Consider the following 18,046-nt stretch of genomic DNA (forward strand, 5'->3'; position numbering starts at 1 on the left):
GCGTATCTTTTCATACGCCAGAGTACCATGTGATGGCCTTTTTATTTTTGCTCAGGAGAGCTTTTATATTCTAACTCGCTGAGTTGACTCACCCATTTGAGCGCGTAGATTTACTGTATACTCCATGGTGTCAAAAGACACATTTTATTTTGAGACAGAGGCAGTATTTATTTTCCCGCGCAAAAAGGACAGAGTATTTATTTTCACCATGTTATAAATTAAACTACTATTTCAGTCAAGCAACAGCAAAAAGAAATTTTGTTCAAAATGTGAGTCTTGAAAATATGGATTATATATAATTTGTCCCACGAATTAAAAAGTAAAAAAGGAGGGGTATGCGCACATGACAGTGTGGTATGTCTACCCTAGGCTTTGCTCCCTATGATATATCACTAATTAATCAACGCTTGTTAGCTTCTACACACCTAGAGGCCACTCGAGCACCGTTTAGGTTAGGTCAGTTCTTTTTAACTACTTGTTTTACCTTATTGTTCTAGTTTACTTAAAAATAATATTTACCTATTTCCAAGTGCGATTTTGGCACCATCGTAACTGCGTACTGTGCAACGTATTTGCTGGTCTCGTTGTAGTCATCCTTTGGATCCAGATAAACTGTTAGCTAGCCCACTGCACTCGCATGACATCATACTTCCCACTAGATCATATTTTAGAGGAACTAAACTTAGATGCTTGCCTTTTTTTTTTTGCGAGAAACTTAGATGCTTTGTCAGAGCCATTTCCATCAGAAGACTTGTCCCCATTGCTTTTATCAGTATATATGACGTCCTTGATTCTTAGCGTAAGCAATATATGTGTGTTATACGAAGTGAATTTTTGCCTGAGTGCAATATAATTATAGGGACGACATAGCAAAAAAAAATCAAACCTTTCGGATTGTCTTACAAATATGGTGGAGTGTTCTACGAACGTGAAGTTTCATGAATAAGTGACATTCGAGGCATTTTAGACAAAGGAACAGAAAATCTATGCTTAAAGAATAATTTCAGAAGTATTTTGGCAGTAAGATTTTGTCTTTTTCGCTAACAATACTCGGGATCTCATTTCTTCAATCAGATTGACAATCGAACAAAGGTTCTTGTGTACCACTATGACATCGACCATTTTTTAGAGAAAAGGCGCCGGCCGAGCCCGAGATGAGCTCAAACCTAACCCGGGTTTGAATTAACAAAGCCATCAACCGGTCAGAATTACATGGAAGCAACATACATCAAGGGAGAAAGCCGAAAAAGGGACACAAGGTGCAAAGAGGAACAACCCTAATGCAACAACCAGCGGGCAAGAACACACCACGCCGCTGCCAACGACCGCCGCTGCACCTACACCAGCTAACCTACTAAGGCCACGGGAGGAGGGCATCACCGTGCGAGTTTTGTGCTCGCTGACTGCCACTGAAGGGCCAAACAAGGCAGCCAAGATTTGTCTCTGCCGCCGCAAAGGGCCACTACCCTTTCACCCAGGCTCGATGGGTGCCGCACGGGCGACCAACAGAATGGTTCCCCAAGAACCCAAATCAAGGTGACCAAGCTGCCCAAGGGGAGACAACAGGAGCAGACCCACAAGCAACGAGGACCCAACCACCCAAGCACCATCACCGGGAGCGGCAAGACAGAACGCCAGACGAGAGAAGTCATACGAAGGCGCTGACCATGGAGAAGGCACACTATATTGTTGGAAATATGCCCTAGAGGCAATAATAAAAGTATTATTATTATATTTCCTTGTTCATGATAATTGTCTTTTATTCATGCTATAATTGTATTATCCGGAAATCGTAATACGCCTGTGAATACATAGACCACAATATGTCCCTAGTGAGCCTCTAGTTGACTAGCTCGTTGATCAACAGATAGTCATGGTTTCCTGACTATGGACATTGGATGTCGTTGATAACGGGGTCACATCATTAGGAGAATGATGTGATGGACAAGACCCAATCCTAAGCATAGCACAAGATCGTGTAGTTCGTTTTGCTAGAGCTTTTCCAATGTCAAGTATCTCTTCCTTAGACCATGAGATCGTGTAACTCCCGGATACCGTAGGAGTACTTTGGGTGTACCAAACGTCACAACGTAACTGGGTGACTATAAAGGTGCACTACAGGTATCTCCGAAAGTGTCTGTTGGGTTGACACGGATCGAGACTGGGATTTGTCACTCCGTATGACGGAGAGGTATCACTGGGCCCACTCGGTAGTGCATCATCATAATGAGCTCAGAGTGACCAAGTGTTTGGTCATGGGATCATGCATTACGGTACGAGTAAAGTGACTTGCCGGTAACGAGATTGAACGAGGTATTGGGATACCGACGATCGAATCTCGGGCAAGTAAAATACCGATTGACAAAGGGAATTGTATACGGGGTTGTTTGAATCCTCGACATTGTGGTTAAACCGATGAGATCATCGAGGAGCACGTGGGAGCCAACATGGGTATCCAGATCCCACTGTTGGTTATTGCCCGAGAGCCGTCTCGGTCATGTCTACGTGTCTCCCGAACCCGTAGGGTCTACACACTTAAGGTTCGGTGACGCTAGGGTTGTATGAATATGAGTATCCAGCAAACCGAAAGTTGTTCGGAGTCTCGGATGAGATCCCGGACGTCACAAGGAGTTCCGGAATGGTCCGGAGGTAAAGATTTATATATGGGAAGTCTTATTTTGGTCGCCGGAAAAGTTTCGCGCGTTATCGGTATTGTACTGGGAGTGCCGAAAGGGTTCCGGGGGGTCCACCAGGGGTCCACCTGCCCGGGGGGGGGGGGCACATGGGCTGTAGGGGGTGCGCCTTGGCCTATATGGGCCAAGGGCACCAGCCCCAAGAGGCCCATGCGCCAAGGAGACAAGGAGAGGGGAGAGTCCTAAAAGGGGAAGGCACCTCCGAGGTGCCTTGGGGAGGATGGACTCCTCCCTAGCCGCACCCTTCCTTGGAGGAAGGGCCAAGGCTGCGCCCCCCCCCTCTCTCTTGCCCCTATATAAAGGGAGGGGTGGGAGGGGCAGCCACACCCCTGAGCACTTGGCGCCTCCCTCCCCCTGCTACACGTCCTCCTCCTCCCGTAGTTGCTTAGCGAAGCCCTGCCGGAGTTCTGCTGCATCCACCACCACGCCGTCGTGCTGCTGGATCATCATCAACCTCTCCTCCCCCCTTTCTGGATCAAGAAGGAGGAGACGTCATCCGCTCCGTACGTGTGTTGAACGCGGAGGTGCTGTCCGTTCAGCACTAGGTCATCGGTGATCTGAATCACGGCGAGTACGACTCCATCATCCCCATTCTATTGAACGCTTCCACACGCGATCTACAAGTGGTATGTAGATGCAATCACTCTCCCATAACTCGTTGCTTAGATGAACTCATAGATGGATCTTGGTGAAACCGTAGGAAAATTTTTAATTTTCTGCAACGTTCCCCAACAGTGGCATCATGAGCTAGGTCTATGCGTAGTTCTCTATTGCACGAGTAGAACACAATTTGTTGTGGGCGTAGATGCTGTCAACTTTCTTGCCGCTCCTAGTCTTATCTTGCTTCAGCGGTATTGTGGGATGAAGCGGCCCGGACCGACCTTACACGTACGCTTACGTGAGACTGGTTCCACCGACTGACATGCACTAGTTGCATAAGGTGGCTAGCGGGTGTCTGTCTCTCCCACTTTAGTTGGAGCGGATTCGATGAAAAGGGTCCTTATGAAGGGTAAATAGAAGTTGACAAATCACGTTGTGGCTTTCACGTAGGTAAGAAAACGTTCTTGCTAGAACCCTATTGCAGCCACGTAAAACTTGCAACAACAATTAGAGGACGTCTAACTTGTTTTTGCAGCAAGTGTTTTGTGATATGATATGGCCAAAGTTGTGATGAATGATGAATGATATATGTGATGTATGAGATCATGTTCTTGTAATAGGGATCACGACTTGCATGTCGATGAGTATGACAACCGGCAGGAGCCATAGGAGTTGTCTTTATTTTTGTATGACCTGCGTGTCATTGAAGAACACCATGTAAATTACTTTACTTTATTGCTAAACGCGTTAGCCATAGAAGTAGAAGTAGTCGTTGGCATGACAACTTCATGAAGACACGATGATGGAGATCATGGTGTCATGCCGGTGACAGGATGATCATGGAGCCCCGAAGATGGAGATCAAAGGAGCTATATGATATTGGCCATATCATGTCACTACTATATATAATTGCATGTGATGTTTATTATGTTTATGCATCTTGTTTACTTAGAATGACGGTAGTAAATAAGATGATCCCTCATAACAATTTCAAGAAAGTGTTCTCCCTAACTGTGCACCGTTGCTAAAGTTCGTCGTTTCGAAGCACCACGTGATGATCGGGTGTGATAGATCCTTACGTTCACATACAACGGGTGTAAGATAGTTTTACACATGCAATACACTTAGGTTAACTTGACGAGCCTAGCATGTACAGACATGGCCTCGGAATACAAGAGAGCGAAAGGTCGAACATGAGTCGTATGGAAGATACGATCAACATGGAGATGTTCACCGACGATGACTAGTCCATCTCACGTGATGATCGGACACGGCCTAGTCGACTCGGATCATGTATCACTTAGATGACTAGAGGGATGTCAAATCTGAGTGGGAGTTCATTAAATAATTTGATTAGATGAACTTTATTATCATGAACAATAGTATAAAAATCTTTGCAAAATGTCTTGTAGATCAAATGGCCAACGCTCAAGTCACCATGAACTTCAACGCATTCCTAGAGAAAACCAAGCTGAAAGATGATGGCAGCAACTATTCGGACTGGGTCCGGAACCTGAGGATTATCCTCATAGCTGCCAAGAAACAATATGTCCTAGAAGCACCGCTAGGTGAAGCACCCATCCCAGAGAACCAAGACGTTATGAACGCTTGGCAGTCTCGTGCTGATGATTACTCCCTCGTTCAGTGCGGCATGCTTTACAGCTTAGAACCGGGGCTCCAAAAGCGTTTTGAGCGACACGGAGCATATGAGATGTTCGAGGAGCTGAAACTAGTTTTCCAAGCTCATGCCCGGGTCGAGAGATATGAAGTCTCCGACAAGTTCTACAGTTGTAAGATGGAGGAAAATAGTTCTGCCAGTGAGCACATACTCAAAATGTCTGGGTTGCACAACCACCTGTCCCAGCTGGACATTAACCTCCCGGACGAGGCGGTCATTGACAGAATCCTTCAGTCGCTCCCACCAAGCTACAAGAGCTTTGTGATGAACTACAATATGCAGGGGATGGTGAAAACTATTCCTGAAGTATTTTCAATGCTGAAGTCAGCAGAGGTAGAAATCAAGAAGGAGCATCAAGTGTTGATGGTCAATAAAACCACTAAGTTCAAGAAGGGCAAGGGAAAGAAGAACTTCAAGAAGGACGGCAAGGATGTTGCCGCGCCCGGTAAGCCAGTTGCCGGGAAGAAGTCAAAGAATGGACCCAAGCCTGATACTGAGTGCTTTTATTGCAAAGGGAAGGGTCACTGGAAGCGGAACTGCCCCAAATACTTAGCAGACAAGAAGGCCGGCAACACTAAAGGTATATTTGATATACATGTAATTGATGTGTACCTTACCAGTACTCGTAGTAACTCCTGGGTATTTGATACCGGTGCCGTTGCTCATATATGTAACTCACAGCAGGAGTTGCGGAATAAACGGAGACTGGCGAAGGATGAGGTGACGATGCGCGTCGGGAATGGTTCCAAGGTCGATGTGATCGCCGTCAGCACGCTACCTCTGCATTTACCTACGGGATTAGTTTTAAACCTCAATAATTGTTATTTAGTGCCAAGTTTGAGCATGAACATTGTATCAGGATCTCGTTTAATACGAGATGGCTACTCATTTAAATCCGAGAATAAAGGTTGTTCTATTTATATGAGAGAAATGTTTTATGGTCATGCTTCGATGGTCAATGGTTTATTCTTAATGAATCTCGAACGTAATATTACACATATTCATAGTGTGAATACCAAAAGATGTAAAGTTGATAACGATAGTCCCACATACTTGTGGCACTGCCACCTTGGTCACATTGGTGTCAAGCGCATGAAGAAGCTCCATGCTGATGGACTTTTAGAGTCTCTCGATTATGAATCATTTGACACAGGCGAACCATGCCTCATGGGCAAGATGACCAAGACTCCGTTCTCCGGAACAATGGAGCGAGCAACCAACTTATTGGAAATCATACATACCGATGTGTGCGGTCCAATGAGTGTTGAGGCTCGCGGAGGATATCGTTATGTTCTCACTCTCACTGATGACTTGAGTAGATATGGGTATGTATACTTGATGAAACACAAGTCTGAGACCTTTGAAAAGTTAAAGGAATTTCAGAATGAAGTAGAGAATCAACATGACCGAAAGATAAAATTCTTACGATCAGATCGTGGAGGAGAATATTTGAGTCACGAATTTGGTACACACTTAAGGAAATGTGGAATCGTTTCACAACTCACGCCGCCTGGAACACCTCAGCGTAACGGTGTGTCCGAACGTCGTAATCCCACTCTATTGGATATGGTGCGATCTATGATGTCTCTTACTGATTTACCGCTATCACTTTGGGGATACGCTCTAGAGACAACTACATTCACTTTAAATAGGGCACCGTCTAAATCCGTTGAGACGACACCGTATGAATTATGGTTTGGAAAGAAACCTAAGCTGTCGTTTCTAAAAGTTTGGGGATGCGATGCTTATGTCAAGAAACTTCAACCTGAAAAGCTCGAACCCAAGTCAGAAAAATGCGTCTTCATAGGATACCCTAAGGAAACCATTGGGTATACCTTCTACCTTAGATACGAAGGCAAGATCTTTGTTGCCAAGAACGGATCCTTTCTGGAAAAAGAGTTTCTCTCGAAAGGAGTAAGTGGGAGGAAAGTAGAACTCGATGAAGTACTACCTCTTGAATCGGAAAGTAGTGCAGCTCAGGAAAATGTTCCTGTGGTGCCTACACTGACTGGAGAGGAAATTAATGATGATGATCAAGGTACTTCGGATCAAGTTGCTACTGAACTTCGTAGGTCCACTAGGACACGTTCCGCACCAGAGTGGTACGGCAACCCTGTCCTGGCAATCATGTTGTTAGACAACGGTGAACCTTCGAACTATGAAGAAGCGATGGCGGGCCCAGATTCCAACAAATGGCTTGAAGCCATGCAATCCGAGATAGGATCCATGTATGAAAACAAAGTTTGGACTTTGACAGACTTTCCTGATGATCGGCGAGCGATAGAAAACAAATGGATCTTTAAGAAGAAGACGGACGCGGATGGTAATGTTACCATCTATAAAGCTCGACTTGTCGCTAAGGGTTATCGACAAGTTCCAGGGATTGACTACGATGAGACTTTCTCTCCCGTAGCGAAGCTTAAGTCCGTTCGAATCATGTTAGCAGTTGTCGCATACTATGATTATGAGATATGGCAGATGGACGTCAAAATGGCATTCCTTAACGGTTACCTTAAGGAAGAGCTGTATATGATGCAGCCGGAAGGTTTTGTCGATCCTAAGAATGCTAACAGTCTCCCACTTGCACTAGAGTCAATAATCTAGTTACATTGTGATGAATCGAACACCCATAGAGTTCTGGTGTTGATCATGTTTTGCTCGCGGAAGAGGTTTAGTCAACGGATCTGTGACATTCAGATCCGTATGCACTTTGCAAATTTCTATGTCCCCATCTTGAACATTTTCACGAATGGAGTTGAAGCGACGCTTGATGTGCCTGGTCTTCTTGTGAAACCTAGGCTCCTTGGCAAGTGCAATAGCTCTAGTGTTGTCACAGAAGAGTTTGATCGGCTCTGACGCATTGGGTATGACTCCTAGGTCGGTGATGAACTCCTTCACCCAAATTGCTTCATGCGCTGCCTCCGAGGCTGCCATGTACTCCGCTTCACATGTAGATCCCGCCACGACGCTCTGCTTGCAGCTGCACCAGCTTACTGCTCCACCATTCAACATATACACGTATCCGGTTTGTGACTTTGAGTCATCTAGATCTGTGTCGAAGCTAGCATCGACGTAACCCTTTACGACGAGCTCTTCGTCACCTCCATAAACGAGAAACATGTCCTTTGTCCTTTTCAGGTACTTCAGGATATTCTTGACCGCTGTCCAGTGTTCCTTGCCGGGATTACTTTGGTACCTTCCTACCAAACTTACGGCAAGGTTTACATCAGGTCTGGTACACAGCATGGCATACATAATAGATCCTATGGCTGAGGCATAGGGGATGACACTCATCTCTTCTTTATCTTTTGCCGTGGTCGGGCATTGAGCCGAGCTCAATTTCACACCTTGCAAAACAGGCAAGAACCCTTTCTTGGACTGATCCATTTTGAACTTCTTCAAAATCTTATCAAGGTATGTGCTTTGTGAAAGACCTATGAGGCGTCTCGATCTATCCCTATAGATTTTGATGCCTAATATGTAAGCAGCTTCTCCAAGGTCCTTCATTGAAAAACTCTTATTCAAGTAGGCCTTAATGCCGTCCAAAAGTTCTATATCATTTCCCATCAAAAGTATGTCATCTACATATAATATGAGAAATGCTACAGAGCTCCCACTCACTTTCTTGTAAACGCAGGCTTCTCCATAAGTCTGCATAAACCCAAACGCTTTGATCATCTCATCAAAGCGAATGTTCCAACTCCGAGATGCTTGCACCAGCCCATAAATGGATCGCTGGAGCTTTCATACCTTGTTAGCATTTTTAGGATCGACAAAACCTTCCGGCTGCATCATATACAGCTCTTCCTTAAGATAACCGTTAAGGAATGCCGTTTTGACGTTCATCTGCCATATCTCATAATCATAGTATGCGACAATTGCTAACATGATTCGGGCGGACTTAAGCTTCGCTACGGGAGAGAAATTCTCATCGTAGTCAATCCCTTGAACTTGCCGATAACCCTTAGCGACAAGTCGAGCTTTATAGATGGTAACATTACCATCCGTGTCCGTCTTCTTCTTAAAGATCCATTTGTTTTCTATCGCTCGCCGCTCATCGGGCAAGTCTGTCAAAGACCATACTTTGTTTTCATACATGGATCCTATCTCGGATTGCATGGCTTCAAGCCATTTGTGGGAATCTGGGCCCGCCATCGCTTCTTCATAGTTCGAAGGTTCACTGTTGTCTAACAACATGATTTCCAGGACAAGGTTGCCGTACCACTCTGGTGCGGAACGTGTCCTAGTGGACCTACGAAGTTCAGTAGCAACTTGATCCGAAGTACCTTGATCATCATCGTTAATTTCCTCTCCAGTTGGTGTAGGCACCACAGGAACATTTCCCTGAGCTGCACTACTTTCCGGTTCAAGAGGTAGTACTTCATCGAGTTCTACTTTCCTCCCACTTACTCCTTTCGAGAGAAACTCTTTTTCCAGAAAGGATCCGTTCTTGGCAACAAAGATCTTGCCTTCGTATCTAAGGTAGAAGGTATACCCAATGGTTTCCTTAGGGTATACTATGAAGACGCATTTTTCCGACTTGGGTTCGAGCTTTTCAGGTTGAAGTTTCTTGACATAAGCATCGCATCCCCAAACTTTTAGAAACGACAGCTTAGGTTTCTTCCCAAACCATAATTCATACGGTGTCGTCTCAACGGATTTAGACGGTGCCCTATTTAAAGTGAATGTAGCTGTCTCTAGAGCGTATCCCCAAAAAGATAGCGGTAAATCAGTGAGAGACATCATAGATCGCACCATATCCAATAGAGTGCGATTACGACGTTCGGACACACCGTTATGCTGAGGTGTTCCAGGCGGCGTGAGTTGTGAAACGATTCCACATTTTCTTAAGTGTGTACCAAATTCGTGACTTAAATATTCTCCTCCACGATCTGATCGTAAGAACTTTATTTTTCGGTCACGTTGATTCTCTACCTCACTCTGAAATTCCTTGAACTTTTCAAAGGTCTCAGACTTGTGTTTCATCAAGTAGACATACCCATATCTACTCAAGTCGTCTGTGAGAGTGAGAACATAACGATATCCTCCGCGAGCCTCAACGCTCATTGGACCGCACACATCGGTATGTATGATTTCCAATAAGTTGGTTGCTTGCTCCATTGTTCCGGAGAACGGAGTCTTGGTCATTTTTTCCATAAGGCATGGTTCGCATGTGTCAAATGATTCATAATCGAGAGACTCTAAAAGTCCATCAGCATGGAGCTTCTTCATGCGTTTGACACCAATGTGACCCAGGCGGCAGTGCCACAAGTATGTGGGACTATCGTTATCAACTTTACATCTTTTGGTATTCACACTATGAATATGTGTAATATTACGTTCGAGATTCATGAAGAATAAACCATTGACCATCGGAGCATGACCATAAAACATATCTCTCATATAAATAGAACAACCATTATTCTCGGATTTAAATGAGTAGCCATCTCGTATTAAACGAGATCCTGATACAATGTTCATGCTCAAACTTGGCACTAAATAACAATTATTGAGGTTTAAAACTAATCCCGCAGGTAAATGTAGAGGTAGCGTGTCGACGGCGATCACATCGACTTTGGAACCATTCCCGACGCGCATCGTCACCTCGTCCTTCGCCAGTCTCCGCTTATTCCGCAGCTCCTGCTGTGAGTTACATATATGAGCAACGGCACCGGTATCAAATACCCAGGAGTTACTACGTGTACTGGTAAGGTACACATTAATTACATGTATATCAAATATACCTTTAGTGTTGCCGGCCTTCTTTTCTGCTAAGTATTTGGGGCAGTTCCGCTTCCAGTGACCCTTTCCTTTGCAATAAAAGCACTCAGTCTCAGGCTTGGGTCCATTCTTTGACTTCTTCCCGGCAACTGGCTTACCGGGCGCGGCAACATCCTTGCCGTCCTTCTTGAAGTTCTTCTTACCCTTGCCCTTTTTAAACTTAGTGGTTTTATTGACCATCAACACTTGATGCTCCTTCTTGATTTCTACCTCTGCTGACTTCAGCATTGAAAATACTTCAGGAATAGTTTTCACCATCCCCTGCATATTGTAGTTCATCACAAAGCTCTTGTAGCTCGGTGGGAGCGACTGAAGGATTCTGTCAATGACCGCCTCGTCCGGGAGGTTAATGTCCAGCTGGGACAGGCGGTTGTGCAACCCAGACATTTTGAGTATGTGCTCACTGACAGAACTGTTTTCCTCCATCTTACAACTGTAGAACTTGTCGGAGAATTCATATCTCTCGACCCGGGCATGAGCTTGGAAGACTAGTTTCAGCTCTTCGAACATCTCATATGCTCCGTGTTGCTCAAAACACTTTTGGAGCCCCGGTTCTAAGCTGTAAAGCATGCCGCACTGAACGAGGGAGTAATCATCAGCACGAGACTGCCAAGCGTTCATAACGTCTTGGTTCTCTGGGATGGGTGCATCACCTAGCGGTGCTTCTAGGACATATTGTTTCTTGGCAGCTATGAGGATGATCCTCAGGTTCCGGACCCAGTCCGAATAGTTGCTGCCATCATCTTTCAGCTTGGTTTTCTCTAGGAACGCGTTGAAGTTCATGGTGACATGAGCGTTGGCCATTTGATCTACAAGACATTTTGCAAAGATTTTAGACTATTGTTCATGATAATAAATTTCATCTAATCAAATTATTTAATGAACTCCCACTCAGATTTGACATCCCTCTAGTCATCTAAGTGTTACATGATCCGAGTCGACTAGGCCGTGTCCGATCATCACGTGAGACGGACTAGTCATCGTCGGTGAACATCTCCATGTTGATTGTATCTTCCATACGACTCATGTTCGACCTTTCGGTCTCTTGTGTTCCGAGGCCATGTCTATACATGCTAGGCTCGTCAAGTTAACCTAAGTGTTTTGCACGTGTAAAACTGTCTTACACCCATTGTATGTGAACGTAAGGATCTATCACACCCGATCATCACGTGGTGCTTTGAAACGACGAACTTTAGCAACGGTGCACAGTTAGGGAGAACACTTTCTTGAAATTGTTATGAGGGATCATCTTACTTACTACCGTCGTTCTAAGTAAACAAGATGCATAAACATAATAAGCATCACATGCAATTATATAGTAGTGACATGATATGGCCAATATCATATAGCTCCTTTGATCTCCATCTTCGGGGCTCCATGATCATCCTGTCACCGGCATGACACCATGATCTCCATCATCGTGTCTTCATGAAGTTGTCACGCCAACGACTACTTCTACTTCTATGGCTAACGCGTTTAGCAATAAAGTAAAGTAATTTACATGGCGTTCTTCAATGACACGCAAGTCATACAAAAAATAAAGACAACTCCTATGGCTCCTGCCGGTTGTCATACTCATCGACATGCAAGTCGTGATTCCTATTACAAGAACATGATCTCATACATCACATATATCATTCATCATTCATCACAACTTTGGCCATATCACATCACAAAACACTTGCTGCAAAAACAAGTTAGACGTCCTCTAATTGTTGTTGCAAGTTTTACGTGGCTGCAATAGGGTTCTAGCAAGAACGTTTTCTTACCTACGTGAAAGCCACAACGTGATTTGTCAACTTCTATTTACCCTTCATAAGGACCCTTTTCATCGAATCCGCTCCAAGTAAAGTGGGAGAGACAGACACCCGCTAGCCACCTTATGCAACTAGTGCATGTCGGTCGGTGGAACCTGTCTCACGTAAGCGTACGTGTAAGGTCGGTCCGGGCCGCTTCATCCCACAATACTGCTGAAGCAAGATAAGAGTAGTAGCAGCAAGAGAGTTCACAACATCTACGCCCACAACAAATTGAGTTCTACTTGTGCAATAGAGAACTACGCATAGACGTAGCTCTGATACCACTGTCGGGAAACGTTGCAGAAAATTAAAAAATTTCCTACGATTTCACCAAGATCCATCTATGAGTTCAGATAAGCAACGAGTCATGGGAGAGAGATTGCATCTACATACCACTTGTAGATCGCGTGCGGAAGCGTTAAATGGAACGGGGATGATGGAGTCGTACTCGCCGTGATCCAAATCACCGATGACAAGTGCTGAACGGACAACACCTCCGCGTTCAACACACGTACGGAGCGGATGACGTCTCTTCCTTCTTGATCCAGCAAGGGGGAAGGAGAGGTTGATGAAGATCCAGCAGCACGATGTCGTGGTGGTGGATGCAGCAGGGCTCCGGCAGGGCTTCGCTAAGCAACTACGGGAGGAGGAGGAGGTGTAGCAGGGGGAGGGAGGCGCCAAGTGCTTAGGGGTGCGGCTGCCCCTCCCTCCCCTCCCTTTATATAGGGGCAAGAGAGAGGGGGGAGGCACAGCCTTGGCCCTTCCTCCAAGGAAGGGTGCGGCTAGGGAGGAGTCCATCCTCCCCAAGGCACCTAGGAGGTGCCTTCCCCTTTTAGGACTCTCCCTTTCCCTTGTCTCTTGGCGCATGGGCCTCTTGGGGCTGGTGCCCTTGGCCCATATAGGCCAAGGAGCACACCCCTACAGCCCATGTGCCCCCCCCCGGGGCAGGTGGACCCCTGGTGGACCCCTGGACCCCTTTCGGCACTCCCGGTACAATACCGATAATGCGCGAAACTTTTCCGGCGACCAAAACAAGACTTACCATATATAAATCTTTACCTCCGGACCATTCTGGAACTCCTCGTGACGTCCGGGATCTCATCCGGGACTCCGAACAACTTTTGGTTTGCTGCATACTCATATTCATACAACCCTAGCGTCACCGAACCTTAAGTGTGTAGACCCTACGGGTTCGGGAGACATGGAGACATGACCGAGACGGCTCTCGGGCAATAACCAACAGCGGGATCTGGATAACCATGTTGTCTCCCGCATGCTCCTCGATGATCTCATCGGATGAACCACGATGTCGAGGATTCAAACAACCCCGTATACAATTCCCTTTGTCAGACGGTATGTTACTTGCCCAAGATTCGATCGTCGGTATCCCAATACCTCGTTCAGTCTCGTTACCGGCAAGTCACTTTACTCGTACCATAATGCATGATCCCGTGACCAAACACTTGGTCACTTTGAGCTCATTGTGATGATGCACTACCGAGTGGGCCCAGTGATACCTCTCCGTCATACGGAGTGACAAACCCCAGTCTCGATCCGTGTCAACCCAACAGACACTTTCGGAGATACCTGTAGTGCACCTTTATAGTCACCCAGTTACGTTGTGACGTTTGGTACACCCAAAGCACTCCTACGGTATCCGGGGGTTACACAATCTCATGGCCTAAGGAAGAGATACTTGACATTGGAAAAGCTCTAGCAAAACGAACTACACGATCTTGTGCTATGCTTAGGATTGGGTCTTGTCCATCACATCATTCTCCTAATGATATGATCCCGTTATCAACGACATCCAATGTCCATAGTCAGGAAACCATGACTATCTGTTGATCAACGAGCTAGTCAACTACAGGCTCACTAGGGACATATTGTGGTCTATGTATTCACACGTGCATTACGATTTCCGGATAATACAATTATAGCATGAATAAAAAAACAATTATCATGAACAAGGAAATATAATAATAATACTTTTATTATTGCCTCTAGGGAATATTTCCAACATTGTGTCATCCAATGATCAGATTGCAGACGGCTTTACAAAGGCGTTACATGTGAGAGACTTGGAGAACTTCAGGCGCAATCTCACCTTGACCAAGGTGTGATTGAGAGAGGGGCTGTTAAGAATAGTCTAGAATCATCTAGATATCTTGTATGGTTGGTTTAAGTCAGAGATAAGACTAAACCGACCTTCCTAGTTTGTTAAGATTCATTGCTATCTTCTCATCATCTTGTACTCCAAGTCTTGACTTGTACATGCCGTGATCAAGGGCTTTCTGATCCTATATAAACACGCAATCAGCGGCCTACCAAGGTAGGTTGATACGCTTCCAAACTTACACGGCGTTGGCCAACTCCTCTCTCTTTTGAGTCACGTCCGTCACCATCTCACCGAACGGCGGGCGGACCAGCGGCACCGTGCCCCGCGCAGACAGTACACCACCAGCACACCCGCTGTGAAGTCCACTGACATGCACGTCCTTGGAGTTCACCACGTCATCGTCGGGGTGGCACATGGCCAGCACTGAACCCGCCTCCGCCGATGTCCTCAGGGTCGAAAATCGGGTACAGGAACCCACGGGCCCCATGCACGCTGCGCACAACGAGGGCCACCCCGTCCGCCATCTGTGCGCCGAGGTGCCCGATCGCCTCCGCCTTGTCCTCGGTGGCCATGCCGACGAGCGTGGACAGGAAGACGACGTCGTACGTGACAAGCTCGTCGGCGAGGTCCGCTATGTCGGCCGTGGGGAACGACATGCGCGCACCCACATCCGTGTTCGCGTGGAACAGCTTGCTGGCGTGGTTGTTGGCTTTGCCGCACAAGTCGTAGTTATCGAACATGGTGTCGGGCATGTGCCGCGGCCAGGACAAAGGAGCTGAACGGGAGTGGGCCGGAGCCGATGAAGGCGAGTGTGCCGGGATGATGCCGCCAGGCACATAGCGTGCCAGCAGCACTCATACTCCAGCTTGCTGAGGTTGATGTAGTTGCTGTAGTAGGGGAACATGCGGAGCTGATCCAGAGGGTTGTCGGAGGTGGCGAGCATATCGGAGTAGTGCGCCTCCAGCTTCCCCTCGGTCTCAGATCAGAGGCGGATGAGACCCTCCGCATCTCCTGCGCCTCCGGGCCAAGCTTCACTAGTAGAAAACAGAGCTTTTGTTCGGGCCTGGCCAGCCCATTAGCCCCGTCAAGAATCGGGACCCATGGGGGCATTCCTCCCGGATTGTCAGCACAGGGGGCTGGCCGGGGCCTCGTGGGCATTGGTCCCGGTTCGTATGAACCCATTTGCCCCGGTTCCTGGCATGCACCGGGACCAATGGTCCTCGCTCCTGGCCCACAACCATTGGTCTCGGTTCGTGGCTTGAACCAGGACAGAATGCTGAGCTTTAGTCCCGGTTTCTATCACGAACCGGGACAAATGAGTTGCCTATATATACCCCATCACCCCAGCAGAGCACTCCACAATGCTCTTTTTTTTTCTGGCCGGCGTGGGGAGGGCATTCGGGTGCTCTAGCTCACCTCCTATGCACATGAGGTGTTCGATGAAATGTCCGACCCACGCTAGTTAATCGTTCTTCTCTCGAAACTCGACCTCCGAGCTCCATTTCCCCCGAGATTTGTGTAGGTTTAGCGGTCCGTCACGTCCTGTCCCCGTCTTCACCGCCGTCGATCGCCCGTGCCTATCTCGTCGCCGGCACCACCGTGGTGAGCCTCTTGTTCTTATCTTCTTTCTAAAAAAAAATCTTACTTCAGATAGATACTTGTCTAATTTTCTTATTTTTCTTATTTCTTGTTATTATATAGTGCGATGGGTTTGGTACCCGCCCCCTGTCGGCTCTCGTCCTGTCTATGATTCGGATGTGGTATATATTATCTTTTGATAACCACTAGTAGAAAAGGGGGCATTGGTCCAGGCCGGGTCAGCCCATTAGTCCCGGTTCAATCCAAAACCGGGACCAATGGTGGCATTGGACCCGGTTCGTGAGCCCCGGGGGCCGGACGGGCCACGTGGGCCATTGGTCCCGGTTCGTCTCGCTCCTGGCCCACCACCATTGGTCCCGGTTGGTGCCACGAACCGGGACCAAAGGCTGCCCTTTAGTCCCGGTTCAAGCCTCCAACCGGGACCAATGAGGTGCCTATATGTACCCCCTCGCACACTGCTCTGTTTTTTCTGGCAGCCGAGGGGCAGAGGGCTTGGTGGTGCTCTAGCTCACCTCCTATGCACACAAGGTGTTCGATGGAATGCCCGAGCCACACTACTTATGCTTTCTCCTCTCCAAGCTCGACCTCCAATCTCCATTTTTCTCAATATTTGTCTAGGTTTAGCGGTCCGTCACGCCCCGTACCCGTCTTCACCGCCGTCGATCACCCGCGCCGATCTCATCGCCGGCACCACCGTGGTGAGCCTCTTGTTCTTATCTTCTTTCTGAAGGGAAAAATATTCTTACTTGTATGTTTAAATAGATACTTGTATTACTTTTATTATTTGGTCACTTAATTATCTATTCATGATGTTCTGTAATGATTTTTGACACACTTAATTATATATAATGCACGCAGATGAACCGGCAATGGATGTACGGTGACAGACGCACCTCCGAGTACATTAAGGGCGTGCATGATTTTCTCGAAGTGGCTGAGGCAAACAAGCAGAATGGTTTTATGTGTTGTCCATGCCCTATATGTGGGAATACGAAGTCTTACTGTGACCAGAAAATCCTTCACACCCACCTGCTTTACAAGGGTTTCATGCCACACTATAATGTTTGGACGAGGCACGGAGAAATAGGGGTTATGATGGAAGACGGCAAAGAAGAAGAGTATGATGACAACTATGTGCCCCCTGAATACGGTGATGCTACTGAACATCAAGAGGAACCAGACGATGTGCACGATGATGCTGCAACGGGCGAAGCTGCTAAAGATCAAGAGGAACCAGACGATGTGCCCGATGATGATGATCTCCGCCGGGTCATTGTCGATGCAAGGACGCAATGCGAAAGTCAAAAGGAGAAGCTGAAGTTCGATTGCATGTTAGAGGATCACAAAAAAGGGTTGTACCCCAATTGCGAAGATGGCAACACAAAGCTCGGTACCATACTAGAATTGCTGCAGTGGAAGGCAGAGAATGCTGTGCCGGACAAAGGATTTGAGAAGCTACTGAAAATATTGAAGAAGAAGCTTCCAAAGGATAACGAATTGCCCGACAGTACATACGCAACAAAGAAGGTCGTATGCCCTCTAGGATTGGAGGTGCAGAAGATACATGCATGCCCTAATGACCGCATCCTCTACCGCGGTGCGTACAAGGATCTGAATGCATGCCCGGTATGCGTTGTATTACGGTATAAGATCAGATGAGATGACCCTGGTGATGTTGACGGCGACCCCCCCCCCCCAGGAAGAGGGTTCCTGCGAAGGTGATGTGGTATGCTCCTATAATACCACGGTTGAAACGTCTGTTCAGAAACGGAGAGAA

This window comes from Triticum dicoccoides, chromosome 4B, assembly GCF_002162155.2.
Source record: "Triticum dicoccoides isolate Atlit2015 ecotype Zavitan chromosome 4B, WEW_v2.0, whole genome shotgun sequence".
Lineage (NCBI taxonomy): Eukaryota > Viridiplantae > Streptophyta > Magnoliopsida > Poales > Poaceae > Triticum > Triticum dicoccoides.